The 7,500-nt window shown below is 40.1% G+C and overlaps 1 protein-coding gene across 3 annotated transcripts in view; it reads left to right on the forward strand.

Moving 5' to 3' along the window:
* The first annotated feature begins 4,781 nt into the window (after positions 1-4,781).
* Positions 4,782-7,500, forward strand: part of LOC138028975 (orexin/Hypocretin receptor type 1-like) — a 9,752-nt gene continuing 7,033 nt past the window's right edge. For 2 of the 3 annotated variants that reach the window (XR_011127783.1, XM_068876628.1), the window contains exon 1: positions 4,835-4,851. The gene's annotated coding sequence lies outside the window, so the exon portion shown is untranslated. Of the gene's footprint in view, positions 4,852-7,500 lie in introns of all 3 variants that reach the window. The other variant, XM_068876629.1, reaches the window with a different exon arrangement.

Here is a 7,500-nt window from a genome sequence, read left to right on the forward strand (position 1 = left end):
AAATTCCGATTCCAAACACAACAAACCTTTCCTTTGGAACATACTTGTGGCGAAGTTCATTCTTAAAAAAAAGAAACATTATCTATTTACAGTTTTGTTTTGCAGTACGTGTTTCCTATTGGTATTGACCTAAAAGTTTTCCGTAAGGGCGTGGTCATTTAAACTTACACTTTAAACGTGCAATGGTTTTAGCTCTAAAGACATTAGGTATTCATGGCCAGGGCGGCCAGTATCTTGTGACATTTCCTCCGTTGGCTGCACTTAGATTTAACTGATTTGCTCATAAACAGGTTATACGTTTATACAACATGGGCAATTGTTGTGATTTATAAAAAGCTTGCGAAGAACCACCTGGATTAAAAAGTCGAATTTAATTAGGTTCTAGTTTCCTCGTAAGAGCCACTGTATATTTCAGAATGACTACCTCCGAAGTTTCAGAAATGGCGACGGCGACGGGGACGCCCCACATGACATGCAATATCATTGGTCAAAATGGGAAAACCAATGTGGCAAGCATTTCAGCACGTATTATTACCCTATATACTCTGCATGACATCGATGTGAAATCACCAATTTTGAGGTGTTTGACGCAAAAAGTGAGCGTGCAAACAGAGAATCGTTCCTTCTCTATTTTCACATCTGACACCGCTTTCATATCGATTTATTTTTAGGATACTTCGCCCACATCGTACGACGTGAACGAGACGGAATAATCGCGAAAGACGACAGTGGCAAAGTTATATTTTTGGTTGATTATTTCGCGGTCAACGTCGCCGTCCGAGTCAAATTTTAAAGTTCCTATTATGCTGGCCTCAGTCACTACATGTATGCTATGGTAATTACAAGCTCATAACTTGGACAAAGGGGCCCGTATTATCCCACTATAGTTGGTTATCGCAGATCTCCAATTGACTCCTCGGGATAAAGTCGTACTACACGTACTTTTAGGGCATGTTTTGAGCTACGTCTGCATGCAACGACATGAAAGCACCATATTCGAGGGAGTCAATGTAGCAAACTCGCGTAACTTATGTGATTGGCTCCGCTACCCTAGCCAAAAACTAATTGATACATTGACGTTAACTTACAATCAATAGCAATTTCTTTACAATACAAAACGATAGCAGATTACAAGAGCTGCTGCTACATTACTTAATTTGAAGGTTTGACAAAACGACAAAAGTGAGCAGAGAGATTTGAACATTTCCTTTTGATATTTTTTTACTCTGAAACCTCTCTTTACCAATAGCCCAATTTCGATATATTAAAATTCACTGTCCTGAAACAAAAGGCATCATGTCGAGCACCCTGGGGGAAGTAAGCTCATACATATATGTTATTTGCCAAGTTCAGGCGGTTGAAAAAGCACTTCACGACCTTGGTCACAGTTTTTCGCTTTATAACTTGTTAATAATTTTTTTCCTCTCTCCTCCTTCTTCCTATCTGAAATCACTTTTTGAATTGTTGACTCGCACCGCGCTTGATAGCGAATGCAGTAACGCGACCTACCCAAACTGAACGTTTCAAAGAGAAATATATTTATTGGAATCTTATTTCCACGCCTCTTGTCTAATAAAATCTATTTTGAAACAGTTACATGTACTTCTGTATGGTTGGCATCAAAACTGGAAATTTAAGGTTATTACACACACGCTCACGCAACCAGGGCTCGATTCCGTTCGGGTTGGCAGGCAAGATATAAAAATTCTTACCGCTCCCAGAGCCGATCAGATTGTAGGATTCGCAGAATTCCGCCCGCTCGCGCATTGAGAAAAAAATCCTTATTTTTATTACCCAGGGCTTCGGAATCATGTTCAGTTTTAAGATTCTTCGCCAGCGTCGTACGACGTGACCGATGGGAATAAGCGCGAACGACTTGCTAAGTTTTGTTTAGAGGTGGCTCTTTAGTCTTTTATTCAGCCTACTAGAACGAGCTTCACAAGAAACGACGTGCATGGGTCTTGTGAGCACTACACACCGCGCTTACAATTCACTACTCATCTTTACATTACGGTAATTGCAAGGTACCGATGATTCAATTTTAAAAAAACGTGGGACCGATGCGTGCGCGTGTGTTTAAATTTCGGCTTTTCTCTTTGAAGGAGATTAAGTTTACAATACATATTATTGGTATGAACAATATGTCGACGGAAGTTGAAAGTTTATAGAATTTTGACCAAACACCAATTAAGACACTCGTGACAGTTCGATGGCAGCGTATGTATTTTTTGTTAATTTAAAAAGTCTGAAAGTACATCTTTTGGACTCCACTCAGCCTGACGCAAGGTTTACTGTAAAAAAATTCAATTCACACAATACTCATCCGAGACAAATACTGATCATGACCGAACTGCCGCGATCACCGATCTCTGAGATAGATACATAAGAATTTATAGGGGAATAATGACACTAATGGAATCTTCGGATTTTGCCAAAAAACGCACAAGGAGAAGAAACTTATTTTCACTTCAGTTCTGGAATCAAAATGGATAAATCATTGGAAACATTTTGCAGTAGTCCCTAGTTCATCTTCTCGCTGCTTGCCTTTGAAACTCAGTTTTGGTGACAGGAGTAATTTAAGGAAATAGATCTATTTAGCACTACCATATCTGTGTGCAAACTGCTCAATTCAGGTCGTTAGGAGGTCTCTAATACGGCGTGTACTAAAACCAGGAACACCGGAACACCGGAACACCGGAACACTGGAACACCGGAACATCCCGGAACATCCCGGAACACCCCGGAACACCCCGGAACACTCCGGAACACTCCGGAACACCCTAGAAGTAACCCAAACCCTCAATTTGGCTAACCTTAGGCCTAGCTAGCTAGCTGAAGAGGTTCTTAAAGGGGCACTGTCATGAGCTGCGCATGCTCGAGTTTGTTCGCTCTCGAGCCCACGGAAAATTCTAGCTGCCATCATGGATTCACGCGTGAGTCACGCATATTCGCCGGAGTTTCTCCTTTGTCCACCATGGCCCTCCCCAGTGGACAGCATTTTGAATTTGTCGATTCAACTTGAAAAAAGTTAACCTAACACTTTTCAAGTTTTCACAAGACGCGAGAGAATGCGCTTCTCGTGACAGTTTGCCTTTAAAGGAGACCTCCGATTAGACAACGGACATATTTTTAATATATACAACAAGTGTTTTCCTGTGTGTGTTCTTTGCTATTTTTCTCATGCAGTAAAGTCATTTTTTGTGAAACGGCCATTAGCTAAAGGCCGGAAATTTCAAATTGTTTTCCTAAGCAGGACTTCCTACCCTTTTTTTCTTTCACTTCCTTTAATTAAATGACGCAGGATCTTTGAAAGCAAACGAAACATCATTAGCTCGAATTTAATCTTTTTTTGGCAGCGTTTCCTACCATCTAAATTTGTCGTCACGTCACGTCATGTCACGTCACGTCACGAGAAGCGCATGCGCTGGCGTCTTGTGAAAACTTGAAAAGTGACAACGGACATATTTTTAATATATACAACAAGTGTTTCCCTGTGTGTGTTCTTTGCTATTTTCTTATGCAGTAAAGTCAATTTTTTGTGAAACGGCCATTAGCTAAAGGCCGGAAATTTCAAATTGTTTTCCTAAACAGGACTTCCTACCCTTTTTTTCTTTCACTTCCTTTAATTAAATGACGCAGGATCTTTGAAAGCAAACGAAAACATCATTAGCTCGAATTTAATCTTTTTTTGGCAGCGTTTCCTACCATCTAAATTTGTCGTCACGTCACGTCATGTCACGTCACGTCACGAGAAGCGCATGCGCTGGCGTCTTGTGAAAACTTGAAAAGTGACAACGGACATATTTTTAATATATACAACAAGTGTTTCCCTGTGTGTGTTCTTTGCTATTTTCTTATGCAGTAAAGTCAATTTTTTGTGAAACGGCCATTAGCTAAAGGCCGGAAATTTCAAATTGTTTTCCTAAACAGGACTTCCAACCCTTTTTTTCTTTCGCTTCCTTTAATTAAATGACGCAGGATCTTTGAAAGCAAACGAAAACATCATTAGCTCGAACTGAATCTTTTTTTGGCAGCGTTTCCTACCATCTAAATTTGTCGTCACGTCACGTCACGTCACGTCACGAGAAGCGCATGCGCTGGCGTCTTGTGAAAACTTGAAAAGTGACAACGGACATATTTTTAATATATACAACAAGTGTTCCCTGTGCGTGTTCATTGCTATTTTTCTCATGCAGTAAAGTCAATTTTTTGTGAAACGGCCATTAGCTAAAGGCCGGAAATTTCAAATTGTTTTCCTAAACAGGACTTCCTACCCTTTTTTTCTTTCACTTCCTTTAATTAAATGACGCAGGATCTTTGAAAGCAAACGAAAACATCATTAGCTCGAATTTAATTTTTTTTGGCAGCGTTTCCTACCATCTAAATTTGTCGTTTTCGAAAGTGCATTGAAGACGAATAATTTATGACACAAATTGTACTTAAAGTTCATGACACAAATTATACTTGAAGAGCTAAGGTGGCTTTCCTCTCTGATGGAGTTTATCGTTGACCCTGTGCCTGCGAAAGCCATATTTATTGACAACACCATTTCAAAATCGAAGGGACCAACCAAAAATAATTAGTTTTAGGATCAGGTGCAGTTCTTTTGAGAATTCTATTTTCGTAGGAGTTTTGTTGGAGAACTTAGCTTGTAGTTCCGGTAACGATTTCAAAAGATAATATCGTCGACATTCGGGTTTTTCTTCAAACAGAGCAGCATTCTTAGAGCGTGGAGATTTCTTGTTACGACCTTCACATTTCGTGGAGCCGTTTAAACTGGTGGAAACTGTCCAAGCCCATTTTATTTTTGAGTGAGGTCTAAGTTGGGTCGCAGCGGAATTTCAAATCAAGGTATTGTATAAAATGAAACAGTTTAGATAATCTAAGTTTAGGCAAGTAAACCTGGTCTGAGTATTTCTCATGAAGTCAGATATGACCCAAGGTCAACTGAATCAAAGTGATTGTAATTTAATTGAAATTCGTGGTAAAATTAATTATACCGCATCGAACCTGCGCACCAACTTTAATAGGGACCTTAAATCGGAGGACCATTCTCGTCACCAGACCCTCGGATCTTATGTCTGTGCATGACCTTAGGCTCTGGGAAACTCTATGTAGGAGAACATCCGCCCGTTCCTATAGCCAAAAATTAGCTATTTGAACCTTACAGCGCCTGCTCACTCCTCTCGTGCTAGCATGAATGCACCAATCAGAGACGCTTATCATTGTTCTTTACGAAAACCAATGAGAAGAAACTTTGTATCAGGGTTCCTCAGAGCAAAAGAGAAGAGCTCTGGGGTCGAGATTGATCGGAGGACGAGGACGACTACCATTTTTCCGTTCTGAGCATGCGCATACGCACGAGCACTTCGTAAAATGTCGGCCTTCAAAACCTTATGCGCGTGCTCATTACGGAAAACTCGTACACGTAGTCATCCTCGTCTTTCGATCTAAAGGTCCCTATTAAGATCTCGAATACCGACGAGCAGCTGTCTGTCCTTGCAGGTCAACGTTTGGTGTTGGGACCCATTTCTGTTTATATAACTCACGCTCGAATGGATTACATAGGAGTAATAAAGATAGATATCTTTTTTTAAAAAAATTGCTACACGGCCAGCGTGTAAATAAGTGTACCCCATCATGATTCTATTGACAAGAAGGATCATAAGTTGATTTTACTCCGGTTTTCCTCCCTCATCAAAATTGACTCTCAGCAGAAACCCATAAGAGTTGAAACGTGTAACGGGCGTTCACAGCTTGCGAATATTCAGTGCGAACTGATTGGTTGAATGTTTCAGTGCTAAGTACCATATTGGAAACCCCTCGCTCTTGTTGTTCCAAATATGGTACTTAGCAAATCGAATATTCAGAAGCTTGTTTTGTAGCACACAAGGGGCCGTTACACGTTTCAACCCTTATGAGTTTCTGCTCTCAGTTAATAAGATCCGGGCGGATAACTGCAATGTTTTTTCTTAATAAACACACACACACACACAGTCGACAGTCGATACCCTTGAAAGAGAAAACCTCTGGTGTCTCGCCCTTTCACTGTATTAAAATGAATAAAGCTTCATTTCTTTCTTTCAAGATATACCTTGAACTCGTAATTGGCGAGCTCCCTGCTAGCTTGATAGTTCAGTTAGTAGATCACAATCGAGTCCCTCGATTCCCGTTAGTTGAAGTTGGCTTGCTCGCAACTACGCGTGTTGTTTAATATCCAATCGCAATTATCTTTCCACCTTTCATTTCAGGATCATGAATGATTAAACACTTTCTGTGTTGTTGTTCTGGGAAAAAATGAACACGAGATTTCCAGTGCTATTCTACATAGGACGGCTGCTCACTCTTTCTAATGTTGACTCAATTCAGACTAAGTAAAGGCACGACAAACCGTCCTTTTTTTCGAATAAGATCGAGCAAAGTACTTTTATGAGTTGTTGTCTACTACTTTGCAAGTATCTTGATAGCTTCAGTCAGGGAGCAGGGCTGGCGTTGTGGTGAGAGCACTCGTCTCTCACCAATGCGGCCCGGGTTCGATTACCAGAATCTTCGTCATATGTGGGTTGGGTAAATCGAAAGGAACTTTGGTTAAGGAGGCTCGAAATAGTTTCTCCCTTTTTCAAGCAAATAAACATATTCTGTCCTTAGATACAGTTAGGGTAATCATATCAAGACGAAATTTGGCCAGGGTACTAAGTACCCATCGTAGATTTCTCACGTTACATTTTGCTCCAAAATAACGTTACCATGGCAACGATATTAGACATTTTTTTGAGCCTTAAAATCAACATATATTGTCTTTTTTGAAGAAACGGAACCGTGACGGTGAAATCTTCCAATTCAGCGTTACCAGATAATGTTGGAGATAACCTCTAAAATATTTCAAATTCTACAAAATCTGTAGGCCAGTTTTTCAGAAAAATCAGTTTTTTGAAATGTGTCTCTAACTTTTTTTTCACCTACAGAATTATTTAAATTTGAAAGACAAACGTTTTAAATTAATCTAAGCCAACATGCAAAAAATGAAAAGAATTCACCGTCCGAAACCAGAGATATAAACGAGTAAAGTTGCAAAATCAGGAAAAATGAGGGGGTTACAAGATCAGCATTTACGCATGCGTCACCCGCTCATTCGAGTGCACGCGTGAGTGGAGCTACAGGCCAACACAAACGGATTTAAGTGACCATCAAACCGTTTGTGAGAATTTTCGTAGTTTTCGTGAATAGGAGATGTCTATTTTATATTCCATATGTATAGGAAGTGGAAGAAAGGTGAGCGAAATTAGCGGTATTTGTTTATTTCTGGTGACCCATTTAAATCATGAGCTGACGCGAGCAGCTTACGAATAGGCCTTATCACGGTTTTGGACGCCATCTTGATGGGTAGGCAAAGCGGTCAGAAATGACAGTGTTTGTATGGGAATCCGATAGCAAATTACCTCTTCCAAAATTGAATTTTACACAATTTGTGAATCAAAACGTTAAAATACTAGGTAGAAG

The sequence above is a fragment of the Montipora capricornis genome, chromosome 13 (assembly GCF_036669925.1).
Source record: "Montipora capricornis isolate CH-2021 chromosome 13, ASM3666992v2, whole genome shotgun sequence".
NCBI classification, from domain to species: Eukaryota; Metazoa; Cnidaria; class Anthozoa; order Scleractinia; family Acroporidae; genus Montipora; species Montipora capricornis.